Source organism: Silene latifolia, chromosome 9 (genome assembly GCF_048544455.1).
Source record: "Silene latifolia isolate original U9 population chromosome 9, ASM4854445v1, whole genome shotgun sequence".
In the NCBI taxonomy this organism is placed as follows: Eukaryota; Viridiplantae; Streptophyta; class Magnoliopsida; order Caryophyllales; family Caryophyllaceae; genus Silene; species Silene latifolia.
Genome location: NC_133534.1, coordinates 152,327,245 through 152,342,573, shown reverse-complemented (window position 1 = coordinate 152,342,573; position 15,329 = coordinate 152,327,245).

Here is a 15,329-nt window from a genome sequence, read left to right as displayed (position 1 = left end):
AGTACCCCCTTACTCGATCGAGTACCCCAGCTACTCGATCGAGTACCCAACAGGTCAGAAACTATTTTATTTCGCAACATACCCTTACTCGACAGAGTAAGGGCTACTCGATAGAGTACCCCAAGACATATAAATACGGAGTATTACACCAGGTCAAGGGTTACCAATATTAAAAGGCTAATTGCTTCGAATCAATAAGCAAGATACAGTTAAGGGCAGTTTAACAACAAAGACAACAACAACAACGATAGATCTAATAGCCTAATTAGCAACTAACATTCATTCATTGACTACCCTAATCCTAGCAAGAGAATTTAGCTAGACATAAATGAAAGAGCAAGAATAAGAAATAAAGAAGTAGTAAGCATTAAATAAGAGTAAGGGAAAGAACGAATTACAGAGATAAGTCCGGAATTAAAGAGGAACAAAGTAACAGTAACAGTGTATTGGAATAATCAGAGAGGGGAAGCCCCCTTAAACTTGACTTCCTAACTCTCCTATTTATAAGAAAATAGGAGTTATTTAACCTAATGGCGGAAATAAGCTAAAAAACCCAAGCCCGTAGGATAAACCACTCGATCGAGTGGTTATAAACTACTCGATCGAGCAATATAGAGCTCAGACCGTTCGATCGACCAAATAAAGTGCTCGATCGACTAAACACAAATAAGCAACTGGTCGATCGCCCATATAAAGTGCTCGATCGACTAATTATTGAATCTAAAACAACTCGATCGACTAGTATAGTGCTCGATCAAGTGAATACTAACTTCAGCAGCTCATAATTCTCATTCGTTTCACTTTGACTTGTCCTTTTAGCTCCCGAAACAGCTTCACGCATCCCGAGACAACTATATTTCCGCTCCAAATTCACTCTTCCTCCAAATGCATGCAAATCGGACGATAAATGGCTCGATTTCGTTACTTTTGGGTTCATTCCTGCAAATAAGACAAAATAACCCAAAGTAGCATATTCGGGGCATTTCGTAGCATAAAACTATGATAAAAGCATAGAAATACGTGCATAAGTAGGCCAAAATGACTATATAAAATGCACGTATCAAATCTCCCCAAACCAAACCTTTACTCGTCCTCGAGTAAACTAAATGCAAGCTAATGGAATGGAAAAGATAACTCAGAGCTGGCTACAAATGCCCACTTAAACCAATTTAATGCAAGCAACTAAACACTTATAGCAAACAGTCAAATGCAAACGAGTTGTAAGATGTTTATAATAAAGCTGAACCGTCGACCTTGCAAGACCTTTAATAATGGACTCTCACGGGTCACTCTTCTCTCATGAAGCAAAGGGTGAACATATATATAAGAGAGAAAGAAAAAAAATTGTTGCTCACCTAAACTACGACCCACATAAACATGCATGCAACTAATATGATAGACAATTCTAGCTACCGTACACACATTTCAACCAAACAAGGTCCTGTCACAGCCGAGGGCTTACAAAAATATGGTATAGTGAGGCAATGGGTAAGAAAAGGCAAAACATTTATGGGAATGTGGAGGTATAGGTGATCAAGCTAGTACCTAAACAGAACCATATGACAACATCCATTTCCAACTCAATTATGAAATAAGCACAATGCCCTTCATTTGGCACAAACTCACCAAACCGAACTGAAAACACTCCTCGAGTGATATGAATAAAGCATAGGAGCGAAACCGTCTCATCAAACAACATCTTTTTTTTTCTTTCTTTTTCGGTTTCTTCTTTTCCTTTCTTTTTCCGAATTCCTTTTTCAAATACTTTTTTTTTTCTTTTTCACCTCTTCTTTTTTCATCATCCTCCCTTTCTTCTTAGATTACCAACTCCAAATCAACAGAATACGAGCCAAACTTTGATACAATAGACAGTATACCGCAGAACAATCTAAACTAGCTTGACAAGGCAGGCTAAATTTGGAATGTGGTTAAGGGTCAACATGTAAATTTGGCTAATGTGGAGTTTAAATGGGTAAAAATGAAAGAAAGGGAAATTGTAAGCACCTCCCTGCATGTGACACCAACCACTAACCCGAATGTATGCAGGCAAAAAGCAATTGAATTTCATAAACGTGCAAATTAATGAACATGCTATGCAAGGAGTAACTACTCACAATCCTACATGAAACCGGTCACAAATGACACCAGTTTATAAGGCTCTAATCCTTAGAAATTATAAGTAGGTTGCCAAAATTTCGGGTCAAGTCTATTCGTTCAGCTAAATTCAACATTAACTCGTAGATATGCAAAAAGACAAAGCTAAAAGATAAAAGTTCATGCAAGGCTTAAGCACAAAGATAAATTATAGTGCAATATCATCATTGAAATCGACCGTTCCGACTCAACCTATATGCTAAAATAAACATGAAAATTTTTGAATTTTTAACAAATTTTCAATTTTTATGGGATTTGAATTTTATATGAAAAATAAACAACAATGCATACTGAAATTAAACGTGATAACAAAAATGCAAATAAAAACAAGATGTAGACACAGATATGGATGCATAACCTCCCCAAACCAAACCGTACAATGCTCTAATTGTACCAAAACATGGAAAGGAAATGCAAACTAAAAGAGAAGGAGAGTAAATGCGGAAAACTTACAAGATTGCGCGAATAAGGGACCTCCCCAAACCAGCCAGCAATGTGGGAGGTCGCTAAACAGCTCAAATATCGTCACGGAAAGCGAATCCAAGTCAAAAACACTCGATAGCAGTCGAACAGTGGTCGATCGAGTGAATCAAGGCGTCTAAAACGCTCGATCGAGAAGAATAGCAGTCGATCGAGTAGTTCTCGCTTTGCAGGTGCTCGATCGAGTAAAATAATCACTCGATCGAGTGGATGTAGCAGCAAAAGTGCTCGATCGAGTACAAAAAGTACTCGATCGAGTGATCTTCAGTGTGTTCCTGCAAAACGCAAATAAAAACAGCCCGCAAACTAACTAAACAAGCATACTGAGATAGTCTATGGTATGAAAACCATTTATTACAACTGAAATGAAATAAAAATGCAAAATAAAAACTCCGGGTTGCCTCCCGGGTAGCGCTAGCTTCAGTGAGGTCCCAGCTCGACCTTCTTTTCTTTCAAGCCTCTCTAATTAGTCACAATCAAAACAGCTCAAAGCGCGCAGCATGAGATCATACATCTGCGCATGTGCTACACAAAAGCATAAGTAGCACCAAAGTGGAATACAAGCATAGGAAATAAAAGTATATAAACATTTAAGTCTAACAAATTTCCTATGAGAGCTCCTAAATTTATCCACAAAATATAGGAGCGCTGGAGCAATTGACAATAAATTAAGGTCCCGATTCAGATTAGCAATTTTGAGATGACAAGGACGGTGAAAATTCGTTAATTTATACGTCCACATGGGAGGGGGTATAGCATGAAAAGAAATAGCACGAGTCAAACGAGGTAGCGTACTTTGAATATTAACAATAATAAAATTATCGCTAATTACCTCAGGTAGGTTGCTCTCAATGGAATCATCGTCAAAAGAATGTAATACCTCATCCGTGCTAGGAGCAAATACCGACTCAGCTGTCCTTTCGTCGCCCTCAGTGGAATCCGTCCCGTAAATCGCGGCCTCAAGTGCATCCAACTCGGCCTTGAAAAGGGGTGATTCACCGTAACCATTATCATCATCAAAATCGTCATCTAGAATGAACCCAAGTGACGATTCAAAGCTCCCACTGGCCAACTCACTCGCTCGAGCAGAATTATTACTCGATCGAGTGCTTTCCTCCTGCATTTCACTCGATCGAGTAGAAATATTACTCGATCGAGAACTTTCTTCTGGAAATTCACTCGATCGACTAATATAAGTCACTCGATCGAGTGATTCTTTCTGTACAGCGCCGAAATCTTCGTGTAAGCTCTTGAAATATGATAGAAATTCGTCATCCGAGTCATAAAAGTCATCCTCAGCATTGGGCAACACGGTTTCTTCTGGGGAAAACCGCTCTCAGTAAAGTATACCTCTTTTGGTTGCCAACTATCCGACTCATCAACTAGCTGAGCTATTTCAGACTCGAGCTTATTAAATCGCGAAAAAGTGTCTCTATCACCTTCTTGCACTTGGAATGCAAGTGTCTCCAACAGAGATTTCAGCTCTGCAAACTCTTCTTTCTGTATATCAGGAGGATCTTGTTGCGGTGGCCATTGATAGGGTGGATGTGGCGGCACAACTACAGCTACTTGACTAACTCGTCCCCAAAGCCTGAACTCGAGTAGCTCGTCAGTTTCTGCCATGCAAAGGGCTGCATTGTGCTCAGCAGAACCACATCTCCCGCAGTAAATCACCTGTTGTGCCATATAATGGGACATAGGGTGATGGGTCGAAGGTACTCAAGCCTTCCCTTTCGCGATCTTTCACCTAGAACTGTCTAGGTAGAACCTGTAAGGCCTATCAAAACAGCACTAAAGAAAAGATTAGAATGGCCTCAAGGGAGAAATCCCCTTGAGGCTAAAAACAGACAGAATTAAACAAATAAATAAATAGGTGCCTCCCCGGCAACGGCGCCAAAATTTGATACGGTCGTTATGTACCAAAAATAAATACCTAAGTACTACTAAAAGAAGTCAGCGGTAAGTAGGGTCGATCTCCACATGGAGGCGGTTTCCTATCTACTTGTCTATTCTATCTGTCTAATGTCACAATTGGGGGTTTTGAATTGTTTTGACTAAACTAAAGAGATTAAGGGCAAGAAAGATAAAGGCAAGAGAAATCAACAATAACAGAAGGGAACTAGGATGTCGGGTTATCAATGAACGTCAGTTAATTGCGGGTAAGGTCACAAATCAGTCGATGTGTCGGTCTAAGGGGCAATAAATATCTCCTTTCGGTCTCAATTCACCTTAAAATGCTATTAGCTTAACTTTCGCCCTCACTAAAGCATCTTATTACTCACTGTGGGTCTCACCTATTCCAACCTTTCGGTCCAGGTGTAACACCCCCATACTCCAAGTGCCTTACCAGGACCACTCAGGTATGAAGACATTACCATCTCGCTTACCCGAGGCAATGATAATCAAACAACAATAAAGAAACAACATTTATTATAAATAGTTTAACGAATAGTTACAATCCTTGAAACCAACTAAAAGTGCGATACATTATTCTCAAATGACTGTCTAACTGAAAGGCTAATTGCTTCGAATCAACTAGCAATATACAGTTAAAGGCACAACAACAAAGACAACAACAACAACAACGACAGATCTAATAGCCTAATTAGCAACTAACATTCATTCATTGACTACCCTAATCCTAGCAAGAGAATTTAGCTAGACATAAATGAAAGAGCAAGAATAAGAAATAAAGAAGAAGTATGCATTAAATCAGAGTAAGGGAAAGAACGAATTACAGAGATAAGTCCGGAATTAAAGAGGAACAAAGTAACAGTAACAGTGTATTGGAATAATCAGAGAGGAGAAGCCCCCTTAAACTTGACGTCCTAACTCTCCTATTTATAAGAATATAGGAGTTATTTAACCTAATGACGGAAATAAGCTAAAAAAGCCCAAGCCCGTAGGATAAACCACTCGATCGAGTGGTTTTAAACTACTCGATCGAGCAATATAGAGCTCAGACCGTTCGATCGACCAAATAAAGTGCTCGATCGACTAAACACAAATAAGCAACTGGTCGATCGACCATATAAAGTGCTCGATCGACTAATTATTGAATTTAAAACCACTCGATCGACTAGTAAAGTGCTCGATCGAGTGAATACTAACTTCAGCAGCTCATAATTCTCATTAGTTTGACTTTGACTTGTCCTTTTAGCTCCCGAAACAGCTTCACGCATCCCGAGACAACTATATTTCCGCTCCAAATTCACTCTTCCTCCAAATGCATGCAAATCGGACGATAAATGGCTCGATTTCGTTACTTTTGGGTTCATTCCTGCAAATAAGACAAAATAACCCAAAGTAGCCTATTCGGGGCATTTCGTAGCATAAAACTACGATAAAAGCGTAGAAATACGTGCATAAATAGGCCAAAAAGACTATATAAAATGCACGTATCAGTAACACCGTCTTAAACTAGCATTTATATTATTTAATTAATACCGTTGACCCGCCTTGACCCCGACTTACCTCTTACTGTCATTGACCACCCCATTGACCACCAAATACCGTGTTGACCGTATATTTATAAGGGTTTATTTTTATTGTTGTTGTTGTGCAACCGTCTTACGACGGGTTATTTCTAACCCCTTTGTCGTGACTGACCTGGGTTGGGGTTGGGGTGGTTGTGTCGAGAGTAGTGAGGAGAAGCTAGTGGTGGTCTTGGGTGGTGGGTTAGGTGGCTGTGGTGGCCGGGATATGGGGTAGAAAAGAGGGTGTACGGACGCGGGTATATGGGCGTTGACGAAGGTGTTGGTGGCATTCTTGGTGGTTGCTGCTGGACTCGCCGTGGACGGGGGATACAGTAAGAGTGGCTGGCGGGGCCGGCTATGGCCGGTGGTGGCCATGATGGGCGTGTTTAGGTGTTGGGTCGAGGTTGTTGTGTCATTGTTCGGTGTTTGTTGTTGTTGTCGTGTGGTTGTTGTGCTGACCGTGGCCCGCCATGGCTGGTGGTGGCAGCCACGGTGGCGGCACTAGGTCGTTGGGGCCGCCAGAGTATTGGAGGTAGTTGGGTGTGAGTGAGTCGGGATTTAAACCATGTAATTGGTGGAAATCAAGTCGGGGTTTGAATTAAAGTATATTTAATTATATAAATATATAATTGTATTCAATTAGATTAATTAGTTAGTAATTATATTTAATTATCGTAATTAGGTGCCGATTTTATGTAGGAGTGCATTTATGTCCGTTTGGTTGTTTATTTGACAGGATTGCTAAAAGGTAGGTTTATCCTACTCAGTTCGATAATGTGTCTATTTGTTAAATGAGTCGGTTGTCAATAATTACATTGAATGAGTCGGTAATTGGCATGTTATATGTTATCTTGCATATGGTCTTGTTTGTATGTCGGAGGACATGGAGGTTTGATTGGCCACTTGTTGTTATGGAGACGAAAGGCGGTTGGGAGACCGTTTTTCGCTTGAGTCGCCTCTTGGAGTTTCCCACACTAAGAGGGATGTGCACATTAATGGCTTGAGTTTTGGAGGGACTCGTGTGGGTGAGGCACGATTTCTGGCAGCGGACCCGAGTCACTCTTGGGCCGGTACCACCGAAATGTTCGGAGTACCTTGTGTGAGTATGGTGTCGTGGACGTGTTCCTGGCACTAGCGGTTGTGGGTACGTCTGAGCGAGTCCCGGTACCGATGTGACGATTGGATATTGGTGTCTCATTCATATTACAGTTATATTGTATACTCACACACTTGGAGTTGTGTCACATTTTATTTATCGTTACTGACGTTTGTGTGTCTATGTAATTGTCACCTACTTCCGGGGTAGCCTGTGTCAATCCACATGATATTTCCGATCATATGGGGAGTAGGTTAAGTACATGTTGTTTGGATAGCACGCGGGAGACGGGACGAGCTTGATGAGTGATGAGACGAGTATAGTTGGCTAGAAGAGTATAGTTGTCATGTTGTACTTTTATTCATTAGTTTATGCTTGTAATAACTAAACTTGTATTTATTTAATAAAGTTTCTTAATTGTAATTCCGATTTCACTGCCTCGAGAAACCGAGACGTTAACATTTCCTAATTACCTTGGCCGGGTATGAAGGGGGTGTTACAGCTCTAGCCATCAAAGAACTTACTTATGAGCAATCAATGAAGGAGGAAAGTGGAAGCAAATCAACAACTGTGACCAGAAACGATGGAGAACAGTGAGGGGTGAATAGTAACGTGAATAGTGATGCGAATAGTAATGTGAATAGTGATAGTGAACATGGCAAACACGAGAACCGGATATTTACTTGATCTAGACCTATAGATCGAACAATGGTGATTTATAGTTAAGACTTATTAACTATAAATCGAGTTAATGTTTGAAAACGCGTAAAACAAGAATAAGTTTTGGATCGAAAACGCGTCGAACCGAGAGAAACCATTGCAAGGCAAAAGCTTGAGATTTTGTTATAACTTAAATGAAAAAATAATAATACATATGACCCTTATTTATAATTCTAAAACCGACCTAGAGGCCAGCCATTACTCTCCTAAAACAAGCTAAAAATAGAGCAACAATCTTTCTTAAAATCGACTTTTCTAAAGCTATTATAATTGCCTTGCCTTATTCTGAAATTAGGAAATAACATAAACTAATTACGACACATGCTAATTCTGCTAAAATAAATAAACGACAATATAATAATATAAGCTAATTTTAATCTTCTCGAAGCTGAAGTAGGACTCTAGTAGAGCTATATTTCGAACCCAAGTAACCAGCTCCTCGGTTTGTGTTGCTGCCTTGTTGAGCCCTTTGACATCGCCATTTTTAGATCAACTTTGCATGCATAGGATACATCTAGAAGATGATCATAGACCTACCATTCAAGGTCAAAGGAGACTAAACCCTAATATGCAAGAAGTGGTAAAAGGGGAGGTTATGAAATTACATGATGCGGGAATTATTTTTTCTATCTCGGATTCTTTGTGGGTTAGTCCCGTTCAAGTGGTACCAAACAAAGGAGGTACCACAGTAGTAAAAAATGACAAGAACGAGCTAATACTCACAAGGATAGTCATGAGGTGGCAAATGTGCATTGATTATCGTAAATTGAATTCCGCAACTAAAAAAATATCATTTCCCCCTCCCATTCATTGATCAAATGCTTGATAACTCACTCTTTTGCTACCTTGACAGATACTCGAGATTTTTCCAAATCCCGATACATCCGAATGACCAATACAAAACCACGTTGGCATGCCTTTTTGTAACTTTTGCCAATAGAAGAATGCCCCACGGGATATGCAACTCACCCGCCACATTCCAATGTTGTATGATGAGTATCTTTTTCGACTACATAGTGTAGACACCTCGCTTCTGCACCACCTGCCAAACACCCAGTGATGATTGGGCCGCATGTTTAGCATATGTCGCTATTTTATGATGTTTCATAAATCGGTTAATAATAGGTAACTCGTACACTTGTGTCTACCCCTTGATTGTCATCTAAATGTCATTACGGTCGGTTTGGCAGTAACTAGAGTACATTTGGAGTCCGGGTAAAAAATCGTTTCCATTTTCTAAAACCGTCAAGCCCGAGTCAAAAAGCAATGTGCTTGTCTACCTAACGTCAGGATGTCATAAAATGTTAGGAGTATATCTCATTTTGAGTCCCATGTCACTTCTTTAGGCTAAACTTAAGTATACATTGCAAAATGTGCATTTTATTTAGCTAACATGACAACCCGACTTTTAGGCCCATTTTACGAGGTGATAACGACTTTTTTGGGCATAGCGTATTTCACGGAAGATTCTAGATCCTTCTATTATCTTTCCAATGCCACCAAAATCACCTTAATCCGGGTCTTGTAGAACAAGTTATGCCTAAAATACGATAGACTGTCAAACGCGCTTTCTTGCACAAAAGGAAACTGCCCAAGGGAGGACGCAGCATATGTTGCGCTTCTTCCAAAGGTGGCTTTTTCCTAAAGAAAGCTTCGCATCTACGCGTTTTCTTGGGGAAGGGGCTATCTTTTATATTTCCTTCCATATCCCATTCCTAAACCCCACCTCGTGTTTAGTATAAATAGAGACCTTTGCCTCACATATTTCTCACGCGAGTGTTCACCCCTTCTCTTCTCCCTTTGTATTCTAAGACCGCGCTCTTGCTTATCGACGCCTATGTGCTTGCTCTACGTGACCACGTAAGCCCACATCATTCAGGGTACCATTCACGTTGCATAGATCGACAAAATTTGACCACTACACCATAAATAATCAATCATTTAAATCCTTTTTCAAGGGCACTTTCATATTTGTATTAAAGTTCGAGTCAAGTTACCACTAAAAAACCGATTTTAGTTAAATCTCGCGACGCTAACATGTAAGTATGAAGGTGTAAACCCATCTTAATTCATTCTTTATTTTTTGTATTTGTTTTTTTATGAATTTATATTACAAGCACGCTCAAAACCTTCTTCAAAAACCCTTTTTATAACCTTTGTTGACGAAATAGCAGAGAAACACCGTCGAGAAGGAACGCAACAACTATTGCGCCTTCTGAAAGGATCGAAGGATTTGCTACGCCTCATCCAAAGGCTACTTAGCTGTTGTTGCTCTCCTTCTTCTTCGTCGTGTTCTCTGTTTCTCGTCTTTTCCTTATTTTTTCATTCTTTTTTAATACATTTTCCGGTTTCTTAATTTATTTTTTTTATTTAATCTCTGTTTGACTTAAATCCTGTATAATCGATATTTACGGGTTTTCGTCATAAATTCAAACCCGAATTAAAGAGACTTAATTTCTCCATACCAAGTCACTTGAATTCGTCTTTTGTACATTGTTTTCAACTCGTTTTTAGACCCAATCCTTTATTTTACAACTTTTGTTTTGATCTCTTTTTGTTTTAACCGTTTAACTTGAGTCCTATATATAAACCGACTTCATCCTTTATTGTCTTGTAAAATGCTGTATAATCTGTCTTAAATCCACCTTTGACTTTTAATTTGACAATTATATTACATATAACATGCTAAATCACTTCTGCTCGAGTTATACACTAATAATAAATGTAAATTAACTAACGAACAATAAGTAACCCGCGGGTCTGACTTTCACAGTCAGAACCCAGCTCAAGAACAGTCGCATGAACCTATACGCCTCTTCCAGAGGGTGAACCAGATGCTGCGTTTGTTCTGGGGTGGTTTCTGCCTCTGAACTCTTTCTCGTTTTGATGTAGGTTTCTAATTACGTTTCTAATCGACTATTATTCATATTATCGCTTATAATTCGACAAATTTTTCATATTTTAGTTTCTTTCTTTATTATTTTCTTTTTTTAAATCCCTTTTGAGCATATTTATGAGGTAATTTCAATTTAATCCATTATGATCCATTTGTAATTTATTTATTGTAATTTATTTCATATTTGTATTGTATGATTTATTTCCTTGGCATATTCACATGTAATCAATCTAACTTTCAAACTTCAACCCAATAAATTGCTAAACTATTTGTTCACCGACATAGTCTAATCTCACATGCCAGGATTAATCCATGGATGTTGCATTGTATGCATACAACTGACGACATATCAAATATAAACAACTTCCCTGATCATTAGTAGAGGCCTCTTTTGAGGCGGGCGGGATTAGGTGTTCAAATAAAGAGCTTCTTAATACGTGCCCTCACCCCTTACTCAAGATCTCTGTGAATATCCGTGTTCATTGGCATCAAAAGAGTCATTCTAGACATAGAATGCTAAGGGTAACGAATGTCTTAGTGTTAATGTCACTACTTTGTGTCTTGACTTGACGCGTAGTAGTCGAACGGATCCAATTTTCCTTAAAAATTGGTGGCGACTCCACAAATGCAGGCTTGTCAAACCTTTCACCGGTTTTAATGCCTTACAAATATGTAACGGCCCATGACGTGCTTTGGCTCGCGCCGGAGTTCCGTGGGAAAAGTGTCGCCGCCTCAAAACCAACACGCGGGTGGCCTGTGTCTATAGTTTGACGACTCCGCTGGGGATGATACACTTAGACTAAGTCTAGTGTTACCTAGGGTGAAACTTGAACAAGGTTAGGGAATAGTTTATATGAGACAGCTGTCTGTTTTCATTAGTCAACCTTCTTTAGAAGTGTTAAGAAGTTTCTTCAAAAGCCCTGTCACCCCTAATGCCTTCAGACACCAAGTTATCTTCAGACACAAAGAGTTTTGCCGAAGCGCCTTCAGTCCCGTTTCACCTAGGGGTGTTTCAGGTATATTTCTTCTTATTGCTGGCGCGTTTCCTCACGTAGTCTAATGGACTTTAAACGACCCTCCTCGGAAGTCAACATACGCTAAAATATTCCCGACGACAGGTCCTCGGCTCAGACTACTTGAGCCGCCTCGAGTCGCCATAGTCTTCAGGTTGTAATTTTCGATTGACCTGAGGGCTATACTTAGACTTTTCGCCTTATCCAAGCCTCAGTCAAAGTGGGGGCTCTGTAGACACCTCGTTTCTTCAACTCCCGCCAAACACCCTGTGATGATTGGGCCGCATATTTAGCATATGTTGCGATTTTATGATCTTTTTTAAATCGGTTAATAATAGGTAACTCGTACACTTGTGTTGACCCCTTGGTTGTCATCTAGGTGTCATTATGGTCATTTTGGCAGTAATTAGTGTACATTTAGAGTCCGGGTAAAAAATCGTTTCCATTTTCTAAAACCGTCAATCCCGAGTAAAAAAGCAATGTGCTTATCTACCTAAGGTTAGGATGTTATAAAATGTTTGTATTATATCTCATTTTGAGTCTCATGTCACTTCTTTAGGCTAAACTTAAGTTTACATTGCAAAATGTGCATTTCATTTAAAATGACAACTCGAACTTTAGGTCCATTTTATAAGGTGATAACGAATTTTTTGGGTCCGGCCTATCTCACAGAAAGTTCTACATCCTTCTATTATCTTTCCAACGCCGCCTAAATCATCTTAATCTGGGTCTTGTAGAGAAAGTTATGCATAAAATATGACAGACTGTCAAACGCGCTTTCTTGCGCAGGAGGAAACCGCCAAAGGGAGGACGCAGCATATGTTGCGCCTCTTTTAAAGGTGGCTTTTTCCTGAAGCAAGCTCTGCATCTATGTGCTTTCTTGGGGAAGGGGCTATTCTTTCTTATTTCCTTCCATATCCCTTTCCTAAACCCTACCTCGTGACATATTTCTTGCGCGAGTGTTATGGACATAGCCACCTACACGCCAAGCCAATATGTGGACATATAGCGGTCTTTTGAAAGCCACGCTCGGCGGCGGAAAAATGCTTTCGACCGGGTCATTTTAGATCAATCTGTTTCGACTCGGTAAGGATCTCAAAATGATGCAAGAGCTGTTCAGAATCACCACCAAGCATTTGTGAGATGCTTGGAACCCGTTCGAGTCTACTTTATACCTAGGTCAACCAAGGCAAAAAGCGGTGTTTGACATAGGTACTAAAGATAAGGAGTCGTCCCTCTTTAGCATCCGATCTCTAGAATTACTCTCGTACGCCCTGGGTAAGGTCGAACACTATCCAATGTTTCTGAGTAAGAGGTGAAGGTACGTATTGGGAAGCCCTTTAATCGGATACCCAATCCCGCCCGCGGTAGCGGCCTCTACTGATTGATCTTGGTTGGTTAAACGCAAAAGTTAATAAAACGGGTAAATGCATGAATGCGCATCCACAAGTTTGAACCTAACATGTAAGCTTTCTATGTGGGTTGTGTATCCAAATATCAAGTAATTGATGTCGAGTTGGATTTAATGTTGATTTGCATGCAAGACGGAAATTAAACATCCATTTACCGAGTTAGGTTTATGGTGCATAACGTGATTCATTTGTCTTATCAAGGCATTTTGCAAATATGTTTTAAAAGGGGGAGATTTGTCATCTGATCCGTCCTGTATTCGGGTTAACCGAAGTCAGGATCCTCCTAGACAAGTGCTGGAAAGGAAACAGGGTCTGCATCTGGCAGCCTATTAAGGCGTGAGCCGTCAGTCGATGCAAATAGGCCTGTCCAGGTTTGAAAATTGGAAAATGGTTGGCCTGTTTAGGCATGAGTCATCAGACGGTTCAAGGGACGTCTTCTGACTGTTAAAATATTGCAAAATGGATTGAAAAGAGGGTGTTTGAACCTGTCTTGATTTGAAAAGGTCGCTTAGACCGCTTTTGTGTTGATGTGAAGAACGGGACTTGAATAATCACCATTGTAATGATGATATTCGATGTCGGGTTCGGTTTTGCAAGCTTGACATGAATAGTTTTGAAAATGATTATGAACTAATTGTTTTAAGTTCATTTGTTTGTAATTAGTCAATGTTTATCATCGTACTCGTGTTGAAAACCGACATGGTATATGGAACCAAGGATGATTTTGTGTTTATGACTAATGTGTTTGTTTTGAAATGTAAAGAAATGAAATAAAAGGTTTTAAAACGCCTTTTAAAATGTGATTAACCAAATATTATCACTGAACACGGATTTAAACCGTCATGGTATGAGGAACCAAGGGTGAAAATGTTTTATGGTTAAAAGTTTATCATGAAAATGGTTTGGAATATTTGAAATGGTAAAACCAATTACAAATATGAAATGGAATGAAAAAGAGAAGATGAGAGCAAACACGGCTGGATTAAGACCTGAGAGGAGGTTGAGGCGCGAGCCCTCCTGCTATACAAGCAGCCCCTGTCTCCGGCTAAAATCCGGTTTTGGCTCATCTAACCTATATTTGAATCATGTTATACATGTTTTAGCTTGTTATAGTCATAAAACAGATGAAAAACATGAAAGAAGAGGATTTTTACACCCTCATACTTACATGCTAGGCTTGAGACAAGAAATCGACGAAAGTGTATCAACTTGTTTGGTCGGAAAACTCGGTTTGAAAACCATTTTAGCAATGTAAAAGAGTGTTTAGTTTATTTTAGTGATGGTGTAGTGGTCGAGATGGTTGGTCAAGTGATTTAATGCACAATGACGGTACCAAACAATGTGTAAGGCTTGTGTTTTCGATCGGTAGGTCGAAAACACGTGTCGGTTTGTGACATGAGAAGTCGAGTCTAGAATTTTAAGGGAGAGATGAGGGGGCGGACACTCGCGTAACCTGAAATGGTTGCATTTGAGGGGTATTTAGAGAGTACTGGTTGGTTGTCTGCGTTTTGAGCGACGTGGCCGCATGGGCTACTCGAAGAGGCGCGAGCCATTTTGCGGGTCTTCGAGCTGTCTTGTCACTATCACGCAATTGAAATCATGATTTGTTCTATCCTATGTTTTGGATGACATGATTTATACTGGACCATGATGCATTCCGGGAATACTTAACATGGAAGCTTTGAAAAGTTTTGTTTTTTTTGTTTTTGACTCGTTGTTGGAGTCGGGATTTGAATTTTTGAGTCGGTTTTTGGTCCGGTGTCGGTTTTGACTCTAGTTAGTGTCATTGCGACCCCGTCATCGTTTATTAAACACTCCATGTACTTTTGAAAAGTTTTGAAATGTTTTGTTTTCGAAATCATTTTAAGTTTTCCGACATATAGTTGTACAAAAACTGTCGATTAAACGCTGCGATTCCTAAGCATGTTGTAATCCGATAATAATCGGGTGTTTGTTGGAGACTTGACAGATACTGGGTATCTACAAGTGTCTGCCCCTTCTTTTATCCCTTTGCATTCTAAGACAGCGCTCTTACTTATCGACGCCTACATGCTTGCTCTAAGCGGCCACGTAAGCCTAGAT